The sequence below is a fragment of the Anthonomus grandis genome, chromosome 10 (genome assembly GCF_022605725.1).
Source record: "Anthonomus grandis grandis chromosome 10, icAntGran1.3, whole genome shotgun sequence".
NCBI lineage: Eukaryota > Metazoa > Arthropoda > Insecta > Coleoptera > Curculionidae > Anthonomus > Anthonomus grandis.
Window position 1 is genome coordinate 1,311,836 of NC_065555.1, and position 14,689 is coordinate 1,326,524.

A 14,689-nucleotide genomic window follows, 5' to 3' on the forward strand; every position below is an offset into this window, starting at 1 on the left:
TTTGATATTATTTTCTTGTGATATTATTTTCTTTCTAAAAATGGACATTTTCGAAAGAAAAATAAAAAATAGTATAAAACATGCGGTTTTACGTATATTTAAAATGATTTCATAGATGAACTATATAAAATCTTACCATTTAAACGTGTATATCATGCGACAATAAATACGACATAGGCGCACGGACTTGTTAGTGCGGCATCTGCGACACATCAAAGATTCTAATAGATCTCTGAATTGGACTTTACAACAAGTAGGAAGTAGGACCGCACCAGTCTCAGGCACAGAACACAAATATAGAGAAATGCCCGTGTTACCTAATGATGACACAGAATTTCCGTTCCATGTTGGGTGGCGTGCGGCGGGAAATTTAAACCTAATCGCTTCAAGAATTAACACGGCAACTAAAATATTAATTTGATTTTAATTAATTTAATCCTCCAGAGTTTGCGTATCAAGGACGTTTTAAGGGATATTTAGACATAAATACTTAGCAATAATTATGAATTAGCATCGTAGGTATGAGGGTAAATTTTGAATAAAAAAATACTAATTTTAAATATTTTATTTTAAGATGAACAGGTTTACCAAAGAGCTTTAAAACGTATAAATCTAAATTAAATTATGTAAGTAGGGTATTACGAGGGCGGGTCAATAGGTCCGTGACTTTTTGAATTTCACGCCCTTTAATGGAAATGGCAACTCTGCTCCTGTCAATAGAGAACTGTCAGTTGCGCCTGTCAAAATTTGAACAAGCTGCGTCATTTAGTTTGTGTTTGACAGCTGTTGATAGCAGACTACCACTCGTTTTGAGAAGAAAATGGAAAAAAGTGAATTTCGTGTGCTCATTAAGCATTATTTTTTACGGAAAAAAACCATCACTCAAACCAAGGCTAAGCTTGATAAATATTATGGGGACTCTGCACCATCCATTTCCATAGTAAAGAAGTGGTTTACTGAATTTCGATGTGGCCGTACAAGCACGGAAAATGCCGAACGTTCTGGACGCCCAGTCGAGGTCTCTACATCAATCGAAAAAATTCACGATATGGTTTTAGGCGATCGGAGATTGAAATTGAGAAAGATTGTGGAAGCCATAGGCATCTCACATGGTTCAGTAGTTTCAATTTTGAATGATCATTTGGATATGAGTAAGCTTTCCGCAAGATGGTTGCCGCGTTTGCTCACAATCGACCACAAACCCAACCGTGTGACAATTTCCCAGGAATGTTTGGCGTTATTCAACCGCAATATGAATGAATTTTTGACGAATATGACGTAACGTGGATCCACCACAACACGCCGGAGACCAAACAGCAGTCAAAACAGTGGATTTCTTGGGGTGAATCGGCGCCCAAGAAGGCAAAGGTGGGTTTGTCAGCCAATAAAGTCATGACGACCGTTTTTTTGGGATGCACGCGGTATAATCCACCTTGACTATCCTCAAAAGGGGAAAACAATCAATGGAGAATATTATACCAACTTATTGAATAGATTCAATGAGGAACTGAAAGAAAAAAGACCACAAAGAAAAAAAACAACTTAACTTAATCCCTGATCACAGATGGTTCGCAGACTTTCATACCAATGGATTGTTCATCTTTAATACAAGATAATATAAATTTCATCAATTCAAAGCATCAGTTTTTTTATAAAAAAATTAGAAACTGGACCCCTGTCAATTTCTCTCTTTTTTTTTTCATAAAAAAGCCCAGAAACTAAAAAATTTATCAGGCGTAACAGCACAGCAGCAGTTTAGGTCACTCATATACTCCGCTTGCTCCGCTTGTTAAGATGTTCAAGAATAGGCTTAATGTGTCCATATTCAAAGGGAGAATTGGAAAGTGTCGAAATGTCTTCAATACTTGTAAAGTCTGGGACTACATTTAAAAATGGAGAGGGAGCAAGTTTTATCCTTACTAAACCATAAGGACTCATTGAGGTTTTTCTCAATGGATTTGGGAGATGTTTGGTGAATTAGAACTTGGCAGATTTGCAATCATGATTTTAACCAAATCAACCGTTTTCCTAAATAAAGAGTTTTGTTCTTGAAATGAACTTACAGCTTTTTTATTAACTGAATAAAGATTTTCTCTCTTGATTTGAGCAGTATCTTGAGACACACTTTGGGCAAAATTTATAACTGTGACATAGATATATTCAAAATAGGATAATTGTAATTTGGTAAATTATAATATATCTAAAATGCTCTCAACCTTCAGATGTATCATATTATATGTTAACGACTCATTTTAATTTATAAAATTAATTATGTATCTGGTGATCAGATTTTTTTATTCTCGTTTTATGTTAGGTCTTTGTGTGATTGCAAACACCACACGAATAGTCAAAAGATTCTTGTGTCAAGAATAGACGAGAGTGCTTGGTATTGCAGCCGTACCTCGCTCTAAACATTAGAGAAACCTGGAAATAACTGAAAATAATAATAATAAATTTTATACTTTTACAATTATTAAAATAAAATAAGTCATTTATAAAAGTAATTGCCAGAAGCTCTTCAGTCTAGCTGAAGAGCAGCTACTCTACTGAAAATTCAAAGTCAAATAAAGTTTTATTGTTTAACAGTTTAGTTAAGGACTGTATTAAGCTGCCACATTCACAAGATGAAGTTTCATCTCAGAACATCAATATATCAACACACACACAGCTGAAAGTTTAAAAATTTTTGAAAATACGAAAGAAAACAAAAGAAAATGCCGTATTTGACAATGTAGCATTTGAAATTAATTTCAGTGCAGACTCAAAGGCTCTCTGCTTCATTTATCCGAAATACTTTATAAACGAGCTGGTGGAAACGTTCGGCTCCCAAGGATCTTGATGCCAATCCAAAAGTAGAGATGGACTCCTGTCTAAAGGCGATGAGGACAATCAGTCTCCCGTTCTTATTTCCGACGGCGACTGGATGGATACACGAGGCTCCAGGAAGCTGGATATTACCTCCACGAGTAAATCAAGAATGCATATGTACCAGTTTTCTACGTATTTTATGATGAATCGAGACAGTGATGATGGTTTTTTTTTAAATTTATTACTTTATCTTGGGAGCAATAAGCAGTGATAATTGCTCGCGGGCGTCATTAAACTTAGTCTCTGGCATACTTTTCAACTCTCTCTTGATCAGTAGGCTAATCAGATTGCCTGACCTTTTCTCCCTTTTCTTTATCTGAGTCAGATTAGATATTTTGGTCAAGTGCCTCATACGGATTTTTTTTCTATTTTGTCTTCAATGGGTAAACGCCCTACATACGTCGCTTTTTTTTTATTCACGTTACAAAAGCCTTACAAGGCCAAGGTCAGGTTTGACCTTTTTTTTTGGTGGCATGTCGCATTTAACTATGCAGCCAGTTACAATTTTTACATTTTATTTGACTTGCCATTATTACGTATCGCATATTTCTAAATACTCTAATAATTGATTTAAATTTTATGCTTTTTTTTAATGTTACTTATTTTTAATATCTAGATATATCTAATTTATAGGACGGATCTTAGCTAAATTATCCTCTTCAATACAGGGTGTCTACTATAAAAACCGCCAAACTTTAAGAGGTGATTAAACAAGTCATTTGCAACAAAAAAGTCGTATAACATTTTTTAGACAATTTGTTAGTTCTTCTGGTATTTAAAATTTTTGGATTTTATCAAATTTCTTGTTTTTTTTCTCCTATAAACAAGAATATCTCCGTTATTCTTACCGCCACATAAAATGTAGATATACCATCTGAAATAGAATTAAATTTGCTATCAGATGGGTATATTTAAGTTTTTGAGTAATTTTTTATACCGGGTGTTATCAGAAGTTAAATGTAACATTTGGGAAATGTGCAAAATTAGTGGTATATTCTTCATTGTCTTTTTTCTAAAATTTGGTAAATAGGGACATGTTTTTCTTTCAGCTGAAACTACTGCATTTAATATGCTTTCCAATGATATACTTACTTTTCTGATAGCTATTTGTCTTCACAACAATATCATGGGCAAAAGAAAGAAGACCACAAAAATTTTCAAATTTTACATTTCTTGATTGACCAAAATTAAAAAATCAAAATTTCATTAAACAAACCTAAAATTATAACAATTGTTCAAAATGTCTTCCTTCTTGTTCAATACATTTAATGCATCTTCTTCTGACACTATCATCAACCCGTTCATGTTCACACACACTAATTCAGTTAATTAGTTCGTCTCGAGTATTAACGTTAACACTATAAACATTAGATTTTAATGTGCCCCAGACATAAAAGTCAAGGGGCGTAAGGTCAGCGCTTCTGGGCGGCCATCTTACCGGACCGTATCTTCCGATCCATTTCTTACCAAAGCATTGATTCAAGGAATTTTGCACAATTCTGCCATTATGGGCTGGGCATCCGTAAGTTCCTGTCTAGCGGCTAAAGGGTTTTCTTTCAGAATGCCAACAAGGTCATTATTTAATAAATTTGAAAACTCATTGGAATTGAGCCGATCAGGAACTATCACAGGCTCGAAAAGGCGACCTCTCCATTAATCCTATCCATACGTTGACCCTTATTTCATGCTGAAAATGTGAAAAAACAATCGCATAAGTATGGTTATTTATTAAATTCATTATTCCAACTCTTGATGTTGCTCCAACTGTCCAAAATATTTGATCTGTTCTCCACTCTTGCAACTTATTCAAGTAGCACCTACAGAATTGAAGCCTCACCTCACCATCCACTGGCAATAAATCCTGGACTTTTTTCAAATGAAACGGATGCAAACTCCATGTACAGTGGAATGGTGAGTCCTTAATGCAGCACCAATGCGGCGAGTACTTCTAGATCTATCTTCTGTAACAGCTCTCATAATCGCAGGTTCTTGTCTCCAGCGTTGACCATTTTGACCATCTTCTCTAATACGCAAACCTCTAAAGGAACCAGTTTCCCCACGGCGCTTCAAAGAACACCAAATGCTGAAAACTATCGCTTTGGCCTATCGACACTTCATTGCGGGATTTGTTTTTTTGAGTGTGTATTGCACATCGCCTATCGCTTACAATTAAAAGGTAGTGAAAGTAAGGAAATTTTTGAAAATACAAAAAAAAGAATTCAGTTAGAATTTAAAGACAAATTGGGATTAATTGTCGATAAGCCAAAGCCCGGGTATGGTTCCACAAATGATGGAAATACTGCCAGGACATTTTTTAAAAACGTAGAAATTAGCTCTGAAATAACAGGTATCGACTCAACTCTAATTAAAAACTTCAGGTTCTAAGATTAACGTACCTAAATTTCAGTCCTTACTTATTGATATTAGGAGCATTTATTTAAATTTTTATGAATGGTACTACATGCCTAGTACTGTTCATAAAATTTTAACGCACGGTTGCGAAATTATTAGCTTTTTTTAACTCCCTGTAAGGCAGCTGGCAGAAGATGCTCTCGAAGCCAGACACAAAGAATTTAGAAAAATTCGTTTACATCACACACGAGAAGTATTGAGAATTCAAAGCAATACAGAGCTCATTAGAAGCCTTTTGATAACTTCCGACCCTAACTTGGCTTATCTTAGAAATCTGTCAAAAAAAGAAAACAAACCCATAACGTGGGATATGGATATTGTAGAATATTTAAATGGCCATATAGAAACAGATTCGTTACTTTAAGAAAATGATAATGCACCCGAAGATGTTTAGTGTTGTAAATAACTTCTTTTTTTTCACCCCGTATAAAGACACCAATTTCTATTCAAACTATGTATAATTTAATAGGTTCTTGGCAAAAGTATTCATATATAAATAAAACCAAAAAATTGGTAACTTTAACTTTTAATTAGATAATCATTTTTGTCTTGATTTGTTTCACCCTGTATAAAGACATTAATTCCTATTCAAACTATAATTTGATAGGTTGTTGGTAAAAGTGTCCATGTATAAATAAAACCAAAAAAAAGGTTACTTTAACTTATAGTTGAATAATGATTTTTGTCCTGATTTCCCTATAAGTTGCAATACTGTGCGGCGTCTGAATACTTCTGCAAATGTACTTCTATGGGGTTGCCGTCTATTAGGAAAACGAAGCGCATACTCCCTTGCTGCCTCCCGCGAGTTTCCATTTGAGACACCGTAAAGTGAAAACTTAATGACAGTTCTTGTCAAATTGTAAATATCTATGTTTTTGTTTTAAAATCAAGTAATACATGGTTTGTGAATTTCCTTCTTTTGCGGATTCATTGCCATTTACAAAAGAAGCAAAACCTGCCTTTTTTCTTAAAGATATCTTATTTGTTTACGGCTTCTCTAATGGAAATTTGTGGAGTTGTTGTGTTAAGGAAGATATATTTACAAGTACTCACCGCATTGGTGCTCAAAAGATCAAGAGATTGAAAATTTGTGGTTTCTTTCTTTTGCCCATGATATTGTTGTGAAAACAAATAGCTATCACAAAAGTAAGTATATCATTGGAAAGCATATTAAACGCAGTAGTTTTTGCTGAAAAAAAAAACATGTCCCTATTTATCAAATGTTAGAAAAACGACAACGAAGAAGAATTTTACACATTTCCCAAATGTTACATTTAACTTCTCACCCGGTTTAAAAATTTACTCAAAAACTTAAATACACCCATCTTATAGCAAATTTAATTCTCTTTCAGATGGTATATCTACATTTTATGTGGCGGTAAGAATAACGGAGATATTCTTGTTTATATGAGAAAAAACAAAGAAATTTGATAAAATCAAAAAATGTTAAATACCAGAAAAACTAGCAACTTTTCAAAAAAATGTTATACGACTTTTTTGTTGCAAATGACTTGTATAATCACCTATTAAAGTTTGGCGGTTTTTATAGTAGACACCCTGTGTAATACAATATACAGGGTGTCCCAAAATTAGTGGACGAAACGCGAACCATGTATTCTTTGGTCAAAAATAACCTCACTTTTTCCTATAAACATATATCGGCAAACGCCCCCCAAGAGAGCTACGCCCCTTTTAAAGGGGGCACCTGAAGATGGTTTTTTCCACTTATTTTCGAAACGGGTAAATATAAAAATTTTAAATTTTGGTATTCTCCCAATTTTGATATGCTGAATTTAGCTGTCATTTCATAATTTTCATTATTTAGTCAGGTGCGTATCATTTAGGGGGTGAACCTAAAAAAATACTTAAAAAAAAATTGTTTGCAAAGTTTTTGTTTTTGTTTCTTTAAATTTTAAAAATTTAAAGCTTTTTACGTAAAAAAGTACCTCTTGGTCAATAACGCTAGGAATTACCATTTTCGAGAAAAACGCATTTAAAAATAACGCTGCATAGTATCATTAATAACAATTTTTATTAAAACTCAATAGCACGCTTCAAAAGTAAATTGACAAATAAAATTGTAAAAATACTAATTTATTTGAGGCAAAAGTTTCCGATTTCCTGAATGCATAACCTGGATCTTCTTTGAATGTTTTGGGTCGATCTAAGAATTTCAAATCGGTTTTCTCTTGGCCTGCAGCTGCGAGAATTCGCCTCTGAAGCTTTTCCGGAGTATCAATTTCGGTCGCATAAATAATATTGCACATATTACCCCAAAGAAAATAATCCAGAGGATTAAGGTCGGGCGATCGTGCAGGCCAGTTTATTGGACCACCTCGGCCTATCCATCTGCCTGTAAAATTATTGTCCAGCCAGTTTCTCACCTGTCGGCTGTAGTGAGCTGGTGCCCTATCGTGCTGAAAAATCATTTCCAGCCGAGTTTCTATGGGAACATCGTCCAGTAAATCTCTGAGATTGTTTTGAAGAAAATTTAAATAATGACGATCAATTTATCTCCTATCAAATCCGCCCATACGTTAAACGAAAATCTATGCTGAAAGTTAGTTCGTCGAACTACTCTCGGATTCTCGATGCTCCAAAAATGAGTATTACGGCTGTTAAAGCCCTTACTCCTAGAAAAAGTTGCCTCATCTGACCACAAAATTTTTTGAGGAAGATTTGGGTGATTTAAAATCCAATGACAAAATTCTACTCGAGCTGGAAAATCTTCTTCTTCTAACTCCTGAACCTTTTTATAATGGAAAGGCTAGTATCCTAACATCTTAGTCATTCTTCCAATCTGAAATTATTTTTAAATATTTTAAATTTCATAGGAAATAAGCCTAAACCTTAGTAAGCCACTAAACATTCCAGTTAGTCGTCAAAAGGATTTGTTTTGGGGTGTTTGATGTTTGTGATAAGACTTATACAAGTAAATAAAGTAAATAATAATAATAATAGTAATTAGAGTATTTTGAAATGAATTTAATGATCTGACGATAATAATTAATAACAACACTATTTATACCAATCTCAATTTTCAGTTATAAGTATTTTAAATTTAATTTTTTTGATAACAAATTAGGTACTTAATTATTTATTTATCATATTTAATTTTACTTACATTTGACTTTGGGATATTGGTAATCTCTTCTAAGGTTCTCAATGATATTTAAGGGTTTTCTTCAAGTAAATTCAGTACTTCCCCATAACCATCATTTGCAATTGGTCTTCCTTGCCCTCGAGCACGTTCGAAGGATCCATATTCAAGTAGATTTCTATGAATTCTAACAAAAACTTCCAATGTGGAAGCCTTCTTGCAGGAAACCTCCGCCGATACTCTCGTGCAGCGGCATGTGCGTTTCCATTGCAAAACCCATACATAAAATGAATATCTACTTTTTCACGGGTCGAAAAGTCTTCGATAGTTAAAAAGATATTAACAATTTGAATGCAAAATGACAACTAATCAATTACAACAAATGTTAATGTCATTATGCAGTGTGTCAATTTTTTCCAAAGCCTGCTACTAAGTTTTCATAAAAATTGGTAGTGAAAATAATACTATGCAGCGTTATTTTTAAATGCGTTTTTCTCGAAAATGGTAACTCGTAGAGTTATTGACCAAGAGGTACTTTTTTAGGTAAAAAGCTTCAAATTTTTAAAATTTAAAGAAAAAAAAACAAAAACTTTGCACACAATTTTTTTTTAGGTATTTTTTTAGGCTCACCCCCTAAATGATACGCACTTGACTAAATAATGAATATTATGAAATGACAACTAAATTCAGCATATCAAAATTGGGAGAATACCAAAATTTAAAATTTTTATATTTACTCGTTTCGAAAATAAGTAGAAAAAACCATCTTCAGGTGCCCCCTTTAAAAGGGGCGTAGCTCCCTTGGGGGGCGTTTGCCGATATATGTTTATAGGAAAAAGTGAGGTTATTTTTGACCAAAAAATACAGGGTTCGCGTTTCGTCCACTAATTTTGGGACACCCTGTATAATACAATACAAAAGATATTGAGCAAGAAAACATAAGAAAATAACACTAGGATAACTATTCTAACTAAATATCTAAACTAAATACTAAGTCTCACATTTCTAAGGAAGGTAATTAGATAATTAAATATTTGCATAATGGACTAGCCACTTTACATTCCACGCGTAAATTAACCACTAGCATCTCGATTTCTTGAGTATATTTTTTACATTCAAAGAATATGTAATTTAGGTCACCTGTAACATTACAATTTGTGCACAGATCAGTAGGTAATACTTTAATTTTGTTTAGGTGTGCTGGGTAGCAAGCATGTCCAATTTTCATACGAATTATAGTTGTTTTAAAACGCCTTGGCACGTTTAGTTACGTAGTTACACACGTAGTTAGTTAGTGAGTCTTTAGTACTACTGCAATATTGTTTATTTTCCATGTTTAAACAAAATCACTGCGTACCGTTTGCAAAAGCTGCAAAATCAATGCTGCAGATTCATTTATGGACTGCGAAAGTATGATAGAGTCTCTGCAAGGTTATGTGAACTTGGTTGAAAATCTATTCTCTTTGACTGCTAGCGTCTTCCACTCCTCCCTACCTACGCAAAAAATTTATTTTTCGGAAAAATGTACATGAAGCAAATAAGATTTATAAATCAGTTGTCAATTCCCAGATATCAAACAGCCCTCTTTCGTCGTAGTTTCCTGTATAATGCTGTGGCAATTTACGATGACCTTGTTCCGGATCCTATAAAAGAAACGTCAGTAGTGCGTTTCAAGAAAAAACTAAAGCTGAATTGTACAAAGGTATTTCTTATTTTATAATTTTTGATTGTTATGGACCAATGGATGTACATCTGTTTATTTTTATATTACTATTAGTGTTACCATTATAAATGTTAATTATTTTCTTTCTGTTATGCTATCTAAAATTTTGCTTACTTTTTTTAAATTAGGTTAAATAGATTAGCCTTTGGCTAGACTTCGCCTATGTACACTATTGAAAAGTACAAATAAAGCCATTATTTATCTATTTATTAATATTGAATTCAATGGGTACAATTAAATCTAACATTGGATGTATCTCCCGAAAAACCTCACAAAATGGTAGGGATGACCAGGTTCGACCTAAAACACACAAAACTCTCTCGCCATCTGACTGTCATAATTTTCCAACGAAAAACCCAGGAAAAAAATATTCTTTGGCCGCCATTAAGCGGCATAATCAATGTTTATGAAATGGGGTTTCGGATCCTAACTTAGTTAACAGTCTCAAACTGCTCCTTATCGGATTAGAGGCAATGAAGGGCCGCATTAACCGGCTAATTCGACTTAAAGGCTTATAATTAAATTTTATTTCGGTTTTCAACATTTTCCATTATTATTATTATTTTCTTTTTATTATAGGCCCGTTGGCTATGTGAGGAGTGGGCTGAGAGGGAGCCCTTTTTTCTTTAAACTCGAAAAAACCATCAGGTCCTCTATGACCAATGCAATGCATAAAACAAGGATTGATATATGTTCCACAGCATATAAAATGTGTTAAAAATATTGTGCGTTCGGTCAAAAGATTAGTATAAATGGAGAGGATATTCAGTAATCATGTTGATTATATATGCAAAAAAATTGGATTTTTCAATCGTATTTCAAAAGCTCTGTCTCCGTGGGCCAAAATAATGTTAGTTTATAGCACTATTGTTTTTCCCCATTTTTCATATGGAAGCTCTTTGTTAATATCTTGCACAGAAGAAGATATTCATAGATTATAATTACAACAAAATAAAGTTATGCGCATTTTATTAAATTGGGATAAATATACATCTATTCAAAGCATTTTGACTATTTTAGGATGGCTAGATGTTAAGCAATGAATTGAAAAGGCAAATTATATTTTGATCTTTAAAATTGTGAACAACTTACAATCAGCCTATTTGAATAGGCATATCTAATAACTAAAGAGAACTTTCATGATCGTAATTTGAGGGCAAATAATTAATTTAACATCCCCAGGGTAAGAACGACAGCTTTACAAAAATCGTTGTTTTACAGTGGAATTCAATCTTATAGTACCTTGCCCAAATGCAGATTCATTAAAGAGTTTTAATAAAAATCTTATGCTGTATTTAAGGAACTAACTATTAATTATAATTACATTAAGTATAGGTATTATTATTATTATTATTATGTAATAGCTTTAAGCTAGCCAAGTGCTAAATAAACGTTTATTTATTTTATATATGCATACTTATTTCACCCATTGTTAAAAACATTATTTTAGTAATTGCGAAGTGCACACTGGACAAGTCGAAAGGGATATTTTGTTAAATGATATTAAGGTTAAGGAGTCAGTTAAAACTGGTCTTATTTTGACGTTTAATCGAATTCAAATTAAGTGCAAAAGGCGGAACAACAGTCAAGAAAATTTTCATAAATAAATAAAACGTCATTAATTTAATTTCGGCGAAGAACAGCTATGCTGTTGACTTAACCGAGCATTTAGAAAGATACAATAAGCTATAAAGAAAAGTTATATGACAACGAAAAAAAAAACAAATGACAAATTGAAGAACTTTAAAACATTATACAAAAAAAATAATTACAGATTTGCTAGAAAACGAATTATAAATGACCACATTTATAGGACACATCAGTAGTTTAATTTTACTTTTGAGGGTAGCTTAATTTTACTTAAAATGGGTTTTAGATAATCGCTGTACAGGGTGTCCCAAATTCGAGGGTGACCATTGGAATCTCGGAAACCGTAAGAGTTACGGGGTCGGTTAAATGGAGGCAAACTTGCGCAATTTGGAGCTTAATAAAATGAGGTTTAAAAAAATTTAAAATTCCGGATACTACCGGAGTTATCCGAAAATAAAACGAAATTTGTCAAAATCGTTTTTCCCTTCTACCGACTTTATTTAAAGAGATCTCGGAAAACTAAAAACAGTTTTTCATTGCCACTTTTTATGTATTACAACATGACGCAAAAAAAAATTAGTAGTAGTCTAGTGCTTCCTATAAGAACTCCATGAGTGCAAGAGAGAAAGATATGTCAATGGGATTTTCAAAAAAATGGATTTTAAATAAACTGATATTGATATAAAATAATCTGTATTTGATATAGCTTCTTTTAAGCCAATTCAATGAAAATGTATCCTTTCATTTTATTAAGTTTAACCGGCTAATGTCATTTTGTCATGGCTTACTATATAAATTTAAAAAAATCAAAATATTAGGTTAGAAAAAGATACATTTCCAATTGAATTGGTTTAAAAAAAAAACTATATCAAATACAGAACATTTTATAGCATCAATTTATTTGGAAATCCCATTGATATATCTTTCTCTCTTGCACTCATAGAGTTCTTACGGGAAGTACTAGAAGGAGTAATGGGACATGCAAGTGCGATACCTCATTTTTTAAAGGCAAATAAAAATATTCTTTAAAAATTAGAACATTTAATATGGCGCCCATAAGAAAAAATAAAGTTGATGATGATCGGAAAAAAACGAAACGTCGGATTAATTTTTTTTTTGCGTCATGTTGTAATACATAAATAGTGGCAATGAAAAACTGTTTTTGATTTTCCGATATCTCTTTAAATAAAGTCGGTAGAAGGTGAAAACGATTTTGACAAATTTCGGTTTTTTTTAGATATCTCCGGAAGTATCCGGAATTTTAAAATTTTTTAAACGTCATTTTATTAAGCTCCAAATTGCGCAACTTTGCCTTCATTTAACCGACCCTGTAACTCTTACGGTTTCCGAGATTCCAATTCGAATTTGGGACACTCTGTACTGTTCGCGTTCATCATTAATCAAAACCTTATTATTTAGTTATACTACAAGCTTGTAATTATATATATGATGAATAATACCGTTTTAAATATTAGGAGACACATCTTTAAATTGTATTGGTTTAGTATAACAAGTAGGTATAAAGGAAAATGACCTCTGAGTCATGGTTTATACCACTAAGGAGAATCATTCCACCATTAATAAATTTTTCTTGAAAGATATTGCTGATACCGATGATGTAAACGCTATTAAAGAGCTAGAAAGTCTAATTCTGCTGGATATGATGGGTGGTCACTATAAATGATTAAATTATGTGGTCCTGTGCTACTTCCATTCTTGAAGCTCTATTTTCCTGAGCAGTGGAATGCTGAGAAAGTTCTTCCCTCAGCTCATAGTGTTTCTGACTTACGTCCCATACAATATTTCATCAGTATTAGTTAATATCTTAGATAACTTACTCAAGAAACAGACCGTGGGGACCCACTTCAGCTTTAATATTTTTACTAGAGATTTTGATACCTTGAACCACCGGCCTATAAGTGAAAAACTTTGATATGATAGATTTTCAAACTCGTGGGTCAGTTTCTTCAACGATTAATTTTGTGGACAAAAACTTCACAAATTCCTTTTTCCTTCCAACTTTCACTCGATTATTAGTTGGGGCCATTCATATTTTTCATGTCTGAGTAAGTGACTTAAGTATGCCTCTTTTCCTTACTTTTATATGATATATAGGAGGTGTCGTTCCCTACCTATTCTTTGAAGTACTTCATAGTTCGTAATTCTCTCCGTCCAAGGAATCCAAAGCATTCGTCTGTAGCAGTTTAAATACCTCTAGTCTATTTATCATGGCCCTCTTTTGATTCTCTTGAACAGCATAGATTAATAATACTTCTCTATAAGATTGACCACACAAAACACAAAAATATAGAAGTAAGACCTGATCTATTGCGCTTCAAAAATTAACACATCAACTAAAATATTAATTTGAATTTAATTAATTTAGTTCTCAAGAGTTTGCGTATCAAGGACTTTTAAGTCTGGACTTTAAGAGGGAGGAGCAAATTTTAAATTAAAAAAATACTACTTTGTCTTTTAAATATTTTATTATAAAATAAACAAGTTTAACTTTAGCTTTAAAACGTATAAAAATAGTTACAATACAATCTAAATTAAATACTGTAAACTGATAAAAAACTGATGAAAGTATCCCAGCAGTAAGTGAGTATAAACATTTGGGTGTGTTGTTTCAAACTAATAAAGAAATTGATTTAGAAAACGTATAGGAAAAATTATTCAAAAAAGGCCATTATTTCATTAAAGCACCAATTACAATGTATGAGTTACTGATTCTTTCTCACAGTATCTATGCAAACATAGCATGTCTTGATTTGGAGTCAAAGAATCGCTTGCACAGAATGTAAAACTCATGTATCCGTCTGATATTTAATCTTCACATCAGAGAGATCATATATAGAGTTTACATAGCCTTTTTACATAAGGCTTTAAAAACATCGCATCTAAAAGTTCATTAACACCAACTCGGAAGTTTCATCCTTGTCTGCAGCCAAATGAATGTTAGGTAAAATCAGAGGACTATTCTAGGTACTTTAATC